The following is a 15,932-nucleotide window of genomic DNA, read 5'->3' as shown; positions in this document are numbered from 1 at the left end:
TCGGAGGCTCTAGCCTCTATACATACATTGGCCACTAGAGGGAGACAAAGAATCACACTGCATTACCAGGAGCCAAGAAGAGAGTTAATCCGAATTTTTTCCTGTGGAAAGCTTTTTCACTGCACAATCAAAACTGGACACTTTTCACAGGAAATGTCAATTTGAATGAGAAAAGAAATTAAATTCCCCGCAGGGGAAACCAAACAAGTCCAGGTTTGAAAAGAAAAACATTAGTTTTGCCTTAAAATCTCACTTTGTTTTTTAAAAACGTTAATTAAAAGCAAATGAAAATGTTACACTTCCGTTGAAATGAGAATTGTTGTTTTTGTTTTGACTTAAATTCCATGTAGGCGTGTTTTGTTTTTAAAAATCACAAACCCTTGAAATGACACTTTAATCGAAATGTTGATTAGAAAGAAGGTGTTTGATGGAAAATGTCATTATGGTTGAAATCAAAACACCAACAAAGAAACAGCCCCGAAAAAACAAAACCCAGCAGCTGCAACTCTGGAACAAACTAATTTATAGCACAAATTTTGTCTTAAAATGTCATCTTATTTTTCCATTAAAATCCTCACAAGACAAAATGACACTATCCGGTTAAAATGTCAAGTAGAGAAAATAATTTTCACTTAAAATGTTTTGGTTTTTTTGCTGAAAACTCCCCAAAAATGAAATGATGCTGTAATCAAAATGGTGACTAGAAACAAGATTTTTTTTTTCATGTTGACTTAAAATGTTCGTCTGCGTAACTTTTTATGAAGACAAAGTTACAATTCAGCATTAACATGCTACATCCTACATTACTTATTCTGGATCTGGTTGATAATCAAAGAACCTGGCCAAAGATTCTGAAGGGTGGCCACATTTCTAAATAATGGTGGTCTTTTTCAAAACAAACAAAAATGGGAGTTGACACACACGTTTATTTTGAATTGTTTTGGAACTTCACCTAGGTAGCCCAGATTTTCCCCCGCCCCCAAGGGTATCAGGGTGAAAATAAATGGCCTATGGTATGCAGGAGGTCAGAGTGGTTGACCTAATGGTTGCTTTTGGCCTTAGAATCTGTGAAACTATGTAAAGACTTTCTTGTCTGAAGTTCCTTGAGGAGAAAATGTCATTGTTTTTTTTCCCAATCAGTTGTAGTAATGCAGATGGGAAGGGAATACAAATGGGTCATCCCAACCACATGTTAAAGGAAATGACAAAAAAATCATTGTCTTTCTGTTGTAGGAACGAAGATGGATAGAAAGAGAGAGGTCTAGAAGAGACGAGTGGCAGGGTGAGGGATCCTTCTAGAGAGACTTCACAGAAGCAGGAGGAATAGAAAAGAAGAGGAAAAAAAAAAGGCAGATGTTAGAAAAATACAGTGAGTGACCTGCTAGGTGTAATCAGCCATGATTGAAAAATACAATCTGTCAACGGGAGATAAAGGTAACTATTAGCTTGTAACTAAGTCAATTAATATCAGTCTGGCCTGACTCACTGAGAGTTTGTAAAAAGAACAGGAGTACTTGTGGTGCCTTAGAGACGAACACATTTATTTGTGTACGCTGTGGCTGGGAGTGTGCTTCCTGTCGTGGGTAGACAGTCATGTACTAGCTGTGCTAAAAGTAGCCACGTGGCCGTGGGTGGCAGCTCAGGTTAGCCACCCAAGTAGGTACCCAAGGGGTCGGGCGAGTTGTACTCAGGTTGCTAGCCCAGGCCACTGCCTGTGCTGCCACGCCACGTTGCTCCTTGTAGCGTGTTATCTTGAGCAGAACTAGCGCCGGTAGCTCTATCTGCTCTGAGAACCACTCTCTCAGCGGCAGTGTAGAGTTCCTGCTGTCGTTGCTACAGGGAGGGGCTGATGTATCAGATTGATTCATTATTAGTAACTGGGAGTTGTTTAAACTAATTGAAAGTAAGAGCAGTCCACACAGGGAGCTAATCCGGAGTAGTTAATCTGCTTTCAATTCACACAATTTGTTGGAATTCCCGTTCATATAGTTTCCTAGTAGCTAGGTTGACTTGGCGCTTCCTCTAGCCTGATGCAATCTTTGGGTGTCTTTCACTGCTGCAGTGGCCTCTTCAGCCCCCTGCTTAAAACTTGCAAATCATTAGCCCTGGAATTCCTGCAAACAGCCTCCAAGCAGCTCCATCGAGAGGGGATTACCTAGGAGACAGGTAATAGGCTAGCCACTGTGCAGCCTGCCAGCTTGGTGCACCTCTGAGCCACAGGCGGATTGTCTTTAGTCTCTCACACTGAGACGGGTTCAAGTCAGCTGTTGGGTCAATTTGCAGCCTTGGCAGAGGTAAGGGGCATCTGGGGGAGGTATAGGGCTTGCTGTGTGGAACTTAGCATGCTTTGATTTCCTTTGGAGATGCTTGGGCCTTCGCAACATCCAAAACGTGACCTGTCTCGGCCACAAGCGGCCCGTAAATATGCATTGACAAGACCTTGTCTTGACTAGGCTAAGAGGTCATGTTTGGATCTGCTTTGTAACATATGCTAGCTAAACCCAGCCGAAGCTCAGCCTTTCTTCTCGGGCAGATGTAAGGTTAAAACCTTTTGTCTCAAGTGCGACTGGTCGGGTTGTCGCCTAAAATCTCGCTCTAAGTACTAACCTCTTTCCCTAGCATGGGCTGTAATTGGGCCTTAACTGGCATGTGTTAGTGAAGCCCAGCACTCTTCTTAGCCCGTGCAAGGCCTTTAGAGAAATGTGCATGCTAGGAAGCCATTTCCAGGGCGAATGATTTGCAAATTTTTAGCAGGGCTGAAGAGAGCAGTATAAGGTCATTGAAAGATGTCATTAGAGGAAGCTGCAGGTCAGCCTAACTAAAGGGAAATTGTAGAGGGGAGTAGGGAGTGACTTGCTGCTCCATGTGCTGCCTTTCTATGTTTACTCTCTTTGGCCATGTCTACATCTAAAGTTTTGCAGCGCTGGTTGTTACAGCTGTATTAGTACAGCTGTATAGGGCCAGCGCTGCAGAGTGGCCACACTTACAGCAACCAGCGCTGCAAGTGGTGTTAGATGTGGCCACACTGCAGCGCTGTGGGCGGCTTCAAGGGGGGTTCCGGGAACGCGAGAGCAAACCGGGAAAGGAGACCCGCTTCGCCGCGGTTTGCTCTCTCGTTCCCGGAGCCCCCCAGCAAACCGCAGGGAAGGAGACCTGCTTGCTCTGGGCTCCGGGAACGCGAGAGCAAACCGGGAAAGGAGACCCGCTTCGCCGCGGTTTGCTCTCTCGTTCCCGGAGCCCCCCAGCAAACCGCAGGGAAGGAGACCTGCTTGCTCTGGGCTCCGGGAACGCGAGAGCAAACCGGGAAAGGAGACCCGCTTCGCCGCGGTTTGCTCTCTCGTTCCCGGAGCCCCCCAGCAAACCGCAGGGAAGGAGACCTGCTTGCTCTGGGCTCCGGGAACGCGAGAGCAACCCGGGAAAGGAGACCCGCTTCGCCGCGGTTTGCTCTCTCGTTCCCGGAGCCCCCCAGCAAACCGCAGGGAAGGAGACCTGCTTGCTCTGGGCTCCGGGAACGAGAGAGCAAACCGGGAAAGGAGACCCGCTTCGCCGCGGTTTGCTCTCTCGTTCCCGGAGCCCCCCAGCAAACCGCAGGGAAGGAGACCGGCTTGCTCTGGGCTCCGGGAACGCGAGAGCAAACCGGGAAAGGAGACCCGCTTCGCCGCGGTTTGCTCTCTCGTTCCCGGAGCCCCCCAGCAAACCGCAGGGAAGGAGACCTGCTTGCTCTGGGCTCCGGGAACGAGAGAGCAACCGGGAAAGGAGACCCGCTTCGCCGCGGTTTGCTCTCTCGTTCCCGGAGCCACCCAGCAAACCGCAGGGAAGGAGACCTGCTTGCTCTGGGCTCCGGGAACGCGAGAGCAAACCGGGAAAGGAGACCCGCTTCGCCGCGGTTTGCTCTCTCGTTCCCGGAGCCACCCAGCAAACCGCAGGGAAGGAGACCTGCTTGCTCTGGGCTCCGGGAACGAGAGAGCAAACCGGGAAAGGAGACCCGCTTCGCCGCGGTTTGCTCTCTCGTTCCCGGAGCCCCCCAGCAAACCGCAGGGAAGGAGACCTGCTTGCTCTGGGCTCCGGGAACGAGAGAGCAAACCGGGAAAGGAGACCCGCTTGATTACCAGAGGCTTCCTCCTTCCACGGAGGTCAAGAAAAGCGCTGGTAAGTGTCTACATTGGATTACCAGCGCTGGATCACCAGCGCTGGATCCTCTACACCCGAGACAAAACGGGAGTACGGCCAGCGCTGCAAACAGGGAGTTGCAGCGCTGGTGGTGCCCTGCAGATGTGTACACCTTCAAAGTTGCAGCGCTGTAACTCCCTCACCAGCGCTGCAACTTTCTGATGTAGACAAGCCCTTTTTCTGCTTGTTGGCTCATGTTTGGTAGCTGGAAATGTTCTTCTGAAGTGGAAGGATGTTCCAGCAGCTGGGACTTGGCTGACCTGGGTTCAGTTCCCTGCTCTGCCACAGATTTCCTGTGTGACCTTTGTCAGGTCACTTAGCTTGTGTCTGCCTCAGTTTGCCCATCTGTACAATGGGGATAATAGCATCTTAGATGTTAAGGAGGACTCTGTGTGTGTGTTGCAGCAGTAAATCGGTGCTTTTCTGTCACTACCATTCTGAACAAACCAAGCTGGGTAGGCCAGGACTGGGTGCTGTGCCTGGTTCTGGGGTCCACATTTTGTGGAATATTGGAGAGGCTGTGAAGAGCCACAAGAGCGATTCATGGTCTGGAAAACAGAGTGAGGACTCATCTACATCGGGAAATTAACCTGCATAGCTAATGCATAATAGTAACCCAGAGGCTAAAGGAGCACAGTCTATTTAGCTTATCCAAGACAAAGCTAAGAGGTGGTTTGCTCCTGATCTATATGTACCCCCACAAGGAGGAGATTTCTGATAGCAGAGGGCTCTTTTGTCCAGCGGACAAAAGCAGAACAAGAATCTGTCTCAAATGGATCCACAAAGGCCACTTGAGCCTGGTGACTGAAGTCCAGGACTCCTGGGTTTTATTCCTGAATGGCTACACGTTTGCTTGGTGTATCTGTCCTGAGGATAGGAAGGAGGGTGCAATGGTTAGGGTGTTGACCCGGGAGACCTGGGTTCTTTCAATTCCCTGCTTTGCCACAGGCCATGGGCAGGTCATTTAATCTCTCCCCACCTCTTTTTCCCCACCTGTATAAGGGGGAGAATGGTACCTACTTCAACAGGTGGCGGGGGTGGAGATTGCCCCCTCTCCCCAGAGTGTCTCTATATAGCAACATTTGCACAACCCTATCAAGTGCTTGATGGCTCCACCCCTCTCTCTAATTCTCACCAGATCACCCAGTGACAGGATATAACCCCCCTGCAGCCATGCGGGAATTCGGTGTGGGCTGTTTCCCAGAAATGCTAAAGACCTTGTGTATGCTTCAAACAGGGGTCAACATAGCTACGGTGCTCCAGGGTGTGAAAAGTCCATGGCTAGGCCATGGTAGTTCCCACAAGGTAGACAGGACCTTAGTCCCTAACAAGATGAGAACACGTTTCTGTACTAACAATTCATGCTTTGCCCTTTGACCCATTGAGTTCAAGTTCTGTTTTGGTTTGGGCCTTGCAGATTGCAGGAGACATAATGCCTTGTTCTGAGATAGCTTACCCTGGTCTCAGCTTATGCAGCGCCCGGCACAGTGGAAGCCCTGGTCTCGGTCAGGGCCTCTAGGCAGTACTGCCAGTAACCACCCATTCCATCTATTCTTGTGTGTCTGAAGCTAATGCCGTGTGCCACAAGCTGCTGTGTTTACCAATGGCCATCTTTTATACAGAGCTGTCAGCAGCAGTTTCAACAGCATTGGGAGTGGGGGCAGGTTAGCGCTGCAACACAGGCTGTAGCAATGCATCTTGAGAGGCACCCATTTGAATACATACAGCATGGGAACTGTTACTAGTTTGTATTCCAGTGGTGCCTAAAGGCCATTAAACCAAGACTGGGGCCACTTTGTGCCAGATGCTGCCCAGAGAGAGCCAGTCTCTGGCCTGAAGAGCTCACGATGTGAATAGACAACAGGCGAACCTGCGGACTGAAGGTATTTGCCTAAGGCCAGGAGCAGAGCTGGGAACAGAACCCAGGTGTCCAGGCTTCCAGCTCAGTGCCCCGTCCACTAGACCACGCTGCGTTTTGTGCGGGGCCTGGGATATTGACTGTTGTGCAAGGATCAGCCTTTTATTTGTGCCACACAACAGGCATGTCAGGAATGTAGCAGGTCTCCTGCCTCCTCATGCAGCAATATAAAGGAATTAGCAGCAGAGCTGGTTTGAGATTAATATTGTTCCAGGATGTGACAGCATCCTAGTGACTACAGGAGAATCTGTGTAAAGGTAAAACCCCCTTCCCATACCACCATCCCTACCAATCCAGCATGGGCACAAGGTTTTATTTCAAGTGGCTTATAAAACATCTGAGACAAGGCTGTACTTAGGTGATCAGGGCCCCTAGGCCACTGGGCACCATGTCAGGTTTTCTAAAATACTAATAATTATTTGTATTCCACTAGAGTCTAGGAACCCCAGTCATGGACCAGGGCCCCTGTCGTGCCAGGTGCTGCCTGGGCCCTAGACAGGATTGGAGGGCCCACCGTGCCGGGCACTTAACCACAATCTCTTCCTTTCAAATCTGTGTGTACTTTGGCTTCTGATAGCTATAAACAAAGTGTTTCAGTGAAGCTTACACAACATGCCTTGTGCCTCTGTTTGCTATGTGTGGACACATGGCGTCTTTATCAGTGAGTGCCCAGTACAAATAGCTCCAGTGGCTTATTTATGATCAACTTAGAGAACCACCAGTGACTCATGGCAAACCTTAGGGAGAACCTCCCACAGTGCCTAGCTTTTTAATATGACATCTGTGATCAAGTCTGTTCTTCTTTGAGTGATTGCTCATATCCATTCCAGTTAGGTGTGCGCGCGCCATGTGCACGTTCATCGGAAGACTTTTACCCTAGCAACACTCAGTGAGTCGGCTGGGTGCCCTCTGGAATGGCGCCGCTATGGCGCCGAATATATACCCCAGCCAACCCAGCCACCTCTCAGTTCCTTCTTACTGCCCGTGTCGGTCGTTGGAACAGTGGAGTGTGGCTTAGCTGACCTCCACTTCCCTAGCTACTCGTAGTTTTCTCATTCGTTATTGTGTATATAGTTATCAGGGCCGGCTCCAGGCCACAGCGCGCCAAGCGCGTGCTTGTGGCGGCACGCCACGGGGGGCGCTCTGCCGGTTGTCGGGAAGGCAGCAGGCGGCTCTTGTGGAGCTCCCGCAGGTGTGCCTTTGGGAGCTCCACCGGAGCCACGGGAGTACCGGACCCCCCACAGGAAAGCCTGCGGGAGGTCCACCGGAGCCGTGGGACTGGCGAGCAGCAGAGCGCCCCCCACGGCGTGCCGCCCTGCTTGGAGCGGTGAAATTGCTAGAGCCGGCCCTGATAGTTATAATCCTTTTTATATATATATATATATATATATATATATATATATATAGTTATAGTTAGTTATAGTTACGTTACTTCCTTAATAGCATAGTTAGTTTAGTAATAGTTAGAAGGGTTCGGGGATTAGGCCCTTCCGTGCACCCGGTGCCGGGGCCCATGCCCGGCTCACTGGGTTTCAAACCGTGCTCGGCCTGCCACAAGCTGATGCCGACAGGCGATCCGCATGACTCCTGTTTGAAGTGTCTTGGGGAGTCACACCTGACAGCTAAGTGCCCAATTTGCAAGGCTTTCAAGCCATGAACAAAAAAGGAGTGGGATATCAGGCTTAAACAGCTCCTCATGGAGGCGGCTGTCACCCCTCCACCCTCGGCACCGAGCGCTGGTCAGTCGGTGAGCAGAAGCGCCTCCTTGGCACCGGACCGCACTGGTATGGCCAAAGCCGCTCGGCACCGAACGTCTCCGGCACCGAAGTCGGCTCCATGCCGCTCCCTCTCCCCAAGGTTGAGGAAGGCCAAGACTCCTGCTGCTTCGGCACCGACCGCACCGCAGCCAGAGAGAGCGCCTAAAGTGGATCACCTGGCGCTGATACCCGCCGCGGCACCGACTAAGTCGGCACCGTCGATTCCGGTCCCACAAGGGCCGTCAAGTCCGGCGCCTGTTAGCTCCCTGGTGCGTGCCGCGGTAGAGCTCACCGTACCGTCCATGCCGGAGACATTCTCAGCGGCGAGGGACCTGATCGCCTTGACAGACTCGGCACTGCCTCTACCCCCGGCACCGCCGGTGCGGGTAATTCAATCCACAGGCAAACCGACTTTGATTAGACCACCCTCTGTCGGCACAGCGGACCGGCACCGCTCACGATCGCGGTCCTGCAGACGCTCCAGGTCCAGACAGTGCTCCTGCTCTCGACGCTGCTCGCAATCCCGGCACCGTTCCGCTACACGGTACCGGTCAGACTCATGGGACCGGTTGGTATCCCATTCACTGGCTCACTACTCACGGCACCGCTCCAGATCTCGGCACCACTCCAGGCACCGTGCCTCTTGAAGCCATTCATGATGCCGGGATTCGAGATCTCGGTCGACCTCCCGGCACCGATCTGGTCTCAGGTCCTGATCTCGCTCCCAGTACCGATATGCTTCCCGGCACCGGTCCCCGATACATAGTGGAGCGAGGTCCGTTGGAACATCTGCCCAAGGCTTCTCCGCTCCTCCATGGCCATCCAGACACACGTTGGTGTCTTCCCACGCGGACAGCTACTATGCCCAAGACTGCGATTCGGATGTGCCCACTGGAGTTTTTCCAAGAAGCCCGGTCCCAGGACCTCACCAGTGGTCCTTTTGGACACCTTTGGCGTACCACCAGGCCCAAGGTGCTCCGTTAGTTCCGGCCCGCTCTGCTCCATCAGAGCATCAAGCACCAGAGGCCACAGTTAGCCGTCCTCCTCCACCTGGGACGGAAGAAGCGCTAGTCCACCCACTGGTTTCCCCGGTACCGCTGGAGCAGGAACTGGCGCAAGAGCAAGAGGCCATACAGGACCTGCTCGTCCCTGGCATTTCCTCTTCTTCCTCTCCAGATGAGGCAGTGGCAGGGACCTCCTCCTCGGGGCCGCCTCCAATAGACCTAAGAGCCTATCAGGACCTCCTCAGGAGGGTAGCGCTCAACATGAACCTCCAGGTGGAGGAGGTCCTGGAGGTCAAGGACCCTGTAGTGAGCATCCTGTCGGCGGATACCCCCACTAGAGTGGCTTTGCCCTTCATCAGGACCATCCAAGCCAATGCCGACACCTTATGGCAGTCCCCAGCCTCCATCCCCCCTAGGGCAAAGAGAGTCGAGCGTAAATACATGGTACCCTCTCGGGGGTACGAGTATCTGTATGTCCACCCTCCTCCCTGCTCACTAGTTGTGCAATCAGTCAACGAGAGGGAGCGCCATGGCCAACAGGCGCCAGCCCCGAAGTCTAAGGAGGCTAGGCGAATGGACCTACTCAGCCGCAAGGTGTATTTGGCAGGCGCCCTACAGCTCCAGGTGGCAAATCAGCTCTACTGAGCCGATATAACTACAACACCTGGGCGGAGGTGGGTAGATTCACAGAACTACTCCCCCCGGACTCCTGTCAGGAATTCGCTGCTTTCTTGGAGGAAGGGAGAAAGGTGGCCAGAACCTCCCTCCAGGCTTCACTAGATGCGTCCGACTCGGCAGCCAGAACTCTGGCCTCTGGTATCACCATGAGACGCATCTCATGGCTACAGGTTTCCAACATCCTGTCGGAGTTACAATATACCATCCAGGACTTACCCTTTGATGGTAAGGGTCTGTTCTTGGAGAAGACTGACCCCAGGCTACAGAGCTTGAAAGACAATAGAGTCATCATGCATTCTTTGGGCATGCATACACCTGTGACCCAACGCAGACCTTTCCATCCTCAGACTCGCCGTCCGTACTTTGTGCCCAGACACAGGCAAGACTTTAGCAGACGGCGCGGGTGGGGTGGGTGTAAATGCCAGTCAGGACCCCAAAGGGGCCAAAACCATGGTCCCTTGAAACCACCAGCAGGACCAAAGTCTGCCTTTTGAAGGTACGCCCGAGGATGGAGTACCAGTTTCAGGACAGGATCCTTTTCCTCCCTTCTCCAACCGCCTCTCCTACTTCCTCCCGGCGTGGTCCCAATTGACCTCAGACCTCTGGGTCCTACGCACGGTGAAACAAGGATACCACCTCCAATTTGTTTCAACCCCGCCTTCCCACCTTCCAACCCAGTCCCTCTTCAGGGACCCCTCTCACGAGCAGTTCCTCCTACAAGAGGTGCAGACGCTCCTCGCCATAGGAGCGATAGAGGAGGTACCAAAAGACGAAAGGGCAAAGGGTTTTACTCCCGGTACTTTCTGATCCCCAAGTCGAAAGGAGGCCTCAGGCCTATCCTAGACCTGCGAGGCCTCAACAAGTTCATGATAAAGTTGAAGTTTCGCATGGTCTCCCTGGGGACCATTATCCCGTCCTTGGATCCTGGAGACTGGTATGCTGCCCTCGATATGGAGGACACATACTTTCACATCGCCATTTTTCCTCCGCACAGGAGGTATCTTCGCTTTGTAGCCAACCGTCAGCATTTCCAGTTTACGGTCCTTCCCTTTGGCCTCTCCACGGCCCCAAGGGTGTTTACAAAGTGCATGGCCGTAGTCGCCGCACACCTCCAACGACGTCGGATACACGTATTCCCGTATCTGGACGACTGGCTCATCAGAGGGACCTCCGAGACACAAGTCACGCAACATGTAGGCATTGTCAGGGACCTATTCACACGCTTAGGCCTGATGCTCAATACGGAGAAATCCACACTGGTCCCCACACAAAGGCTAGACTTCATAGGAGCTACCCTGAACTCCAATCTAGCCAAGACCTACCTACCTCAGCCGCGATTCCAGGCAATGGCAACGATCATTTGAGGTCTGCAGAACTTCCCGACGACCTCGGCTCGCACCTGTTTCAGTCTCCTAGGTCACATGGCTGCCTGCACATATGTGACCAAATATGCCAGGCTCTGCCTTCGACCTCTCCAAACGTAGTTCAATTCGGTCTACCGTCCGGGCAGGGACCCGATAGACACAATAGTCACCATTCCCCCGAGTACCCTACGCTCCCTCGACTGGTGGCTAACCTCCCTGGTATGTGCAGCGTTACCGTTCCATCCGCCCAACGCTCACTGTCCCTGACGACAGACGCGTCATCTCTCAGATGGGGGGCTCACCTCGGACACCTTCGTACCCAGGGCCTCTGGTCATCACAGGAATTGGCACTTCACATAAATGTCCGAGAGCTTAGAGCAGTACGCCTGGGATGCCAGACATTCCAGCAGCATCTACACGGCCGTTGTGTCTCAGTGTTTACAGACAACACAACGGCCATGAATTATATAAACAAACAGGGAGGGACTTGATCTTCCCCCCTCTGTCAGGAGACCATCCGACTCTGGGACTTCTGCATAGCCCACTCGATAGACCTGGTAGCGTCCTTTCTCCCAGGGGTTCGGAACACTCTGGCGGATCAGCTGAGCAGATCCTTCCTCTGCCACGAATGGTCGATCAGACCAGATGTTGTTCATTCGGTCTTCCAGAAGTGGGGTTTTCCCCACATAGACCTGTTCGCCTCTCGCACGAACAGGAAATGCAGAGCGTTCTGCTCCTTCCAGGGTCTTTCACCAGGATCAATCTCGGACGCATTCCTCATGTCGTGGAAGCGCCGACTGCTCTATGCCTTCCCTCCGTTCCCGCTGGTTCACAATGTCCTGATAAAACTCCTCAGGGACAGAGCGCACCTAATCATGATCGCTCCAGCGTGGCCGAGACAGCACTGGTGCACCACACTGCTCAACCTGTCCATAGCCAGCCCAATTACCCTGCCACTCTACCCAGACCTCATAACGCAGGACCACGGCAATCTTCGCCACCCGGACCTGCAGGCCCTTCACCTCACGGCGTGGCTACTGCATGGCTAAACAGGTCAGAGTTACGCTGCTCCGCTCCGGTACAACATATACTCCTGAGTAGCAGAAAGCCTTCCACTCGGTCAACATATCTGGCCAAGTGGAAATGTTTCTCCTGCTGGTGTGAAATGCAGAATGCTGCTCCCCCTGAGGTCTCGATCCCCACTATCTTGGACTACCTCTGGTCCCTTACGCAGCAGGGCCTGGCGGTATCTTCTTTGAGGGTGCACTTGGCGGCCATCTCCACATTACATCCAGCAGAGAATGGCCACTCCGTGTTTTCTCACCCTATAGTTACTAGATTTCTCAAGGGCCTGGAGCGCCTCTACCCCCAGGTACGCCACCCTGCCCCTACTTGGGACCTAACCTAGTCCTAAGCAGGCTTATGCTTCCACCATTCGAGCCGTTGGCAGCTTGCTTGCTGCTATACCTGTCCTGGAAGACAGTTTTCCTAGTAGCCATTACATCGGCCAGACGAGTCTCCGAGCTTCGAGTGCTAACGGTGGATCCACTGTATACTGTCTTTCACAAGGATAAGGTACAGTTGCGACCACATCTGGCGTTCCTCCCGAAGGTGGTGTCGGCTTTCCATACCAATCAGGACATCTTCCTTCCGGTCTTCTTCCCGAAGCCTCATTCATCCCGATGGGAACAGCAGTTACACTCCTTAGATGTCCGTAGGGCGCTCGCTTTTTATATCGATCGGACGAAGCCCTTCCGGAAATCCCCCCAACTCTTCGTTGCAGTGGCTGACCGGATGAAAGGCCTACCTGTCTCCTCCCAGAGGATCTCCTCTTGGGTGACGGCGTGCATCCGCACGTGCTATGACCTGGCTCATGTTCCCTCGGGCCATCTCACTGCAGAGTCTACCAGAGCTCAGGCTTCATCAGCTGCCTTCCTGGCCCATGTACCAATCCAGGAAATATGTCGCGCAGCTACCTGGTCCTCGGTCCACACCTTTGCTTCGCGCTATGCTCTGGTCCAACAATCTAGAGATGATGCAGCCTTTGGCTCAGCGGTTTTGCACTCTGCCGCATCTCACTCCAATCCCACTGCCTAGGCAAGGCTTGGGAATCACCTAACTGGAATGGATATGAGCAATCACTCGAAGAAGAAAAGACAAAGAAAAGAAAAGAGAAAATTACTCATCTTTGTAACTGTTGTTCTTCGAGATGTGTTGCTCATATCCATTCCAAACCCACCCTCCTTCCCCACTGTCGGAGTAGCCGGCAAGAAGGAACTGAAGGGTGGCTGGGTCGGCTGGGGTATGTATCCAGTGCCATAGTGGCACCACTCCAGGGGGCGCCCAGCCGACCCACCGAGTGTTGCTAGGATAAAAGTTTTCCGACAAACGTGCACGCGGCGCGCGCACACCTAACTGGAATGGATATGAGCAACACATCTCGAAGAACAACAGTTAAAAAGGTGAGTAACAGTCTTTTCCACTGCTGAGAATGTAGTGCGTAAGCCATGTGGCCACTAGGGGGAAGCAACACAACTTGGGAAACAGTATGATCCAGTGAACAAGGGACTCTGGGTTCTGGTCCCAGCTCTACTGACCCTACATAAGAACGGCCATACTGGGTCAGACCAATGGTCCATCTCGCCCGATATCCTGTCTTCCAACCGTAGCCAATGCCTGGTGACCCAGAGGGAATGAACAGAACAGGTGATCTATCCCCCATCACCCATTCCAGCTTCTGGCAAAAGTGACCCTGGGTAAGTCCTTTCCCTTCTTGGTGCCTCTCTTCCACTGCCTCAATTTATTGTCTGTCCTGAGACATGGGATTCTTAGGTCAGCTTGGGCAAGTGCCTTCCCCTTTCTGTGCCTCAGTTTCCCCTCCCACACTTTGTTTCTTTAGACCGGGGTAGCTTGTGAGGGCAGAGACTGTGTCTCACTGTACTCCTGCAGCACAACAGGGCACGGGGGTCCAGGCTCAGTCAGAGTCTTTGCAGCACTTGGCACAACGAAGCCCTGATCTCAGCTGGGGCCTGTGTCAGACCAGCACAAAGGGGATCCCATCTCAGTCAGAGCCTATAGTAGAAAGGATGGCGTCAACCTCAGGTGATAGCAATTGATCACAATAGCTGTGGAAGTTATTTCGGGGCACACAGCCACCACACTCTTGTCTGAATCTATTGCCTTCTGTTGTCAGCAGATTAGAAGGAAAGTAATTTCCCCTCAATTACAGATTCACACCTTTCAAAGGCTGGAAGGGAGCATTCTGATCACCTGGGCTGACAGAACCCAGGCCAGAGCTTAATTTCCTTTGGCAGCACCTTATGGATGGTCATATTCACTGCTGTCCCTGCCAGTGGTTATGCTGGTGTTCCACATGAAGACACGGGAACGATGTATTGCAGTTTAGATTTTTAAAGCTGAATAAGGAATTGGACTGTCTGATTTCCATTTAATTTTGATGAGAATCGAGTCTCCAAATCCCTCGGGCTCTTTTGAGAAACATCAGCCTTAAAGCAAGAAAATGGGATTGTAAACAGAGCACAAATTGGGGGAGGGCTGGTGTGTCTTAACTCATTGCTCCTGAAATGGATGAGATTTACAAATTGACCCTGCCCCTCTAATACACATGGTTTGGGTTCTGATCAGATTACTCAGTGATTGAATTAAAGGCAGGGCAGCATTTGTTTGACATGACCTAACCCTAAACATTGCTCCCTGCTCTGCTGTGGAACGAGCATTTGCAACCTGCAAAATAGCCTGGGGATTGTATTAGCCAGTTGCTTATAATAATTGAACTCTGTGTGAAGTGGTTGCCTTTCAAAGAAGATGGTTTGCTTTCAGGGGCTTTGATGCAATTAAGCAAAGGATTTGGGTTAGCTAGTGTTTGCAGAGTTTCATTAGGGGGAATGATTACACTCAAGGATATATGGGAGCCAGTGTTATCTAGGGCAGTGGTTCTCAAATTTTTGTATTGGTGACCCCTTTCAAATAGCAAGCCTCTGAGTGCAACCCCCCTCTTAAAAATTAAAAAAAAACTTTTAAAGATATTTAACACCATTATAAATGCTGGATGCAAAGCAGGGTTTGAGATGGAGGCTGACAGCTGGCGACCTCCCACTTAATAACCTCACGACCCCCTCAGGGATCCTGACACCCAGTTTGAGAACCCCTGATCTAGTGGTTAGAGCACTGGACTACCAGTCAGAACTCCTGGGTTCTATTCTGTCTCTCTGTCTGTTTCCTCTTCCTTGTTTTAGACTGTGAACTCTTTGGGGTAGGGTAAATCTCTCACTATGCATCTATGCAGTGCCTGGTTTGACAGGGCCCCAAACTTGGTTGGGAGGTCTGTGCTGGGCCTGGCACAGTGGGGGCCTTGATCTTGGTCAGGGTCTGTGCATCCGACGAAGTGCGTATTCACCCACGAAAGCTCATGCTCCAAAACGTCTGTTAGGGTACGTCTACACTACAGCATAATTTCGAATTAACTAAAACCGGTTTTATAATACCAATATTATAAAGTCGATTTTATGCGTCCACACTAGGGCACATTAATTCGGCGGTGTGCGTCCATGGTCCTAGGCTAGCGTCGATTTCTGGAGCGGTGCACTGTGGGTAGCTACTGTAAAAGAATGAGGCCAATAATGTCGATTTGCGTCCACACTAACCCTAAATCGATATAGTAATATCGATTTTAGCGTTACTCCTCTCGTTGGGGAGGAGTACAGAAGTCGATTTTTAGAGCCCTTAAAATCTATTTAAAATGCATTGTAGTGTGGACAGGTACAGCGTTAAATTGATTTAGCGCTGTTTAAATCGATTTAACTGCGTAGTGTGGACCAGGCCTTAGTCTATAAGGTGCCACAGGACTCTTTGCTGCTTTTACAGATCCAGACTAACACGGCTACCCCTCTGATACATAAGGGTCTGTGCAGCATCCTGCATGACAGGGACTGCAATCTCAGCTAGCTCCTCTCTGTTACCGTAATACACAGAAGTAATAATATGCTAAATATTATCTTAATCTGTGCTGCATTTTCTCCCC

General features: G+C 51.6%; 1 protein-coding gene across 5 annotated transcripts in view; it reads left to right on the top strand.

Annotated features, from left to right (window-relative positions):
- PC (pyruvate carboxylase) overlaps positions 1-15,932 on the top strand; it is a 242,256-nt gene that overhangs the window by 50,990 nt on the left and 175,334 nt on the right. The window contains exon 4 of one of the 5 annotated variants that reach the window (XM_050960407.1): positions 1,234-1,434. The exons of the other annotated variants lie outside the window; for them this stretch is intronic. The gene's annotated coding sequence lies outside the window, so the exon portion shown is untranslated. The remainder of the gene's footprint in view (positions 1-1,233; positions 1,435-15,932) is intronic. 5 annotated transcript variants of the gene reach the window in all.

The sequence above is a fragment of the Gopherus flavomarginatus genome, chromosome 6 (genome assembly GCF_025201925.1).
Source record: "Gopherus flavomarginatus isolate rGopFla2 chromosome 6, rGopFla2.mat.asm, whole genome shotgun sequence".
Lineage (NCBI taxonomy): Eukaryota > Metazoa > Chordata > Testudines > Testudinidae > Gopherus > Gopherus flavomarginatus.
This window is presented reverse-complemented; position numbering and strand designations above follow the sequence as displayed.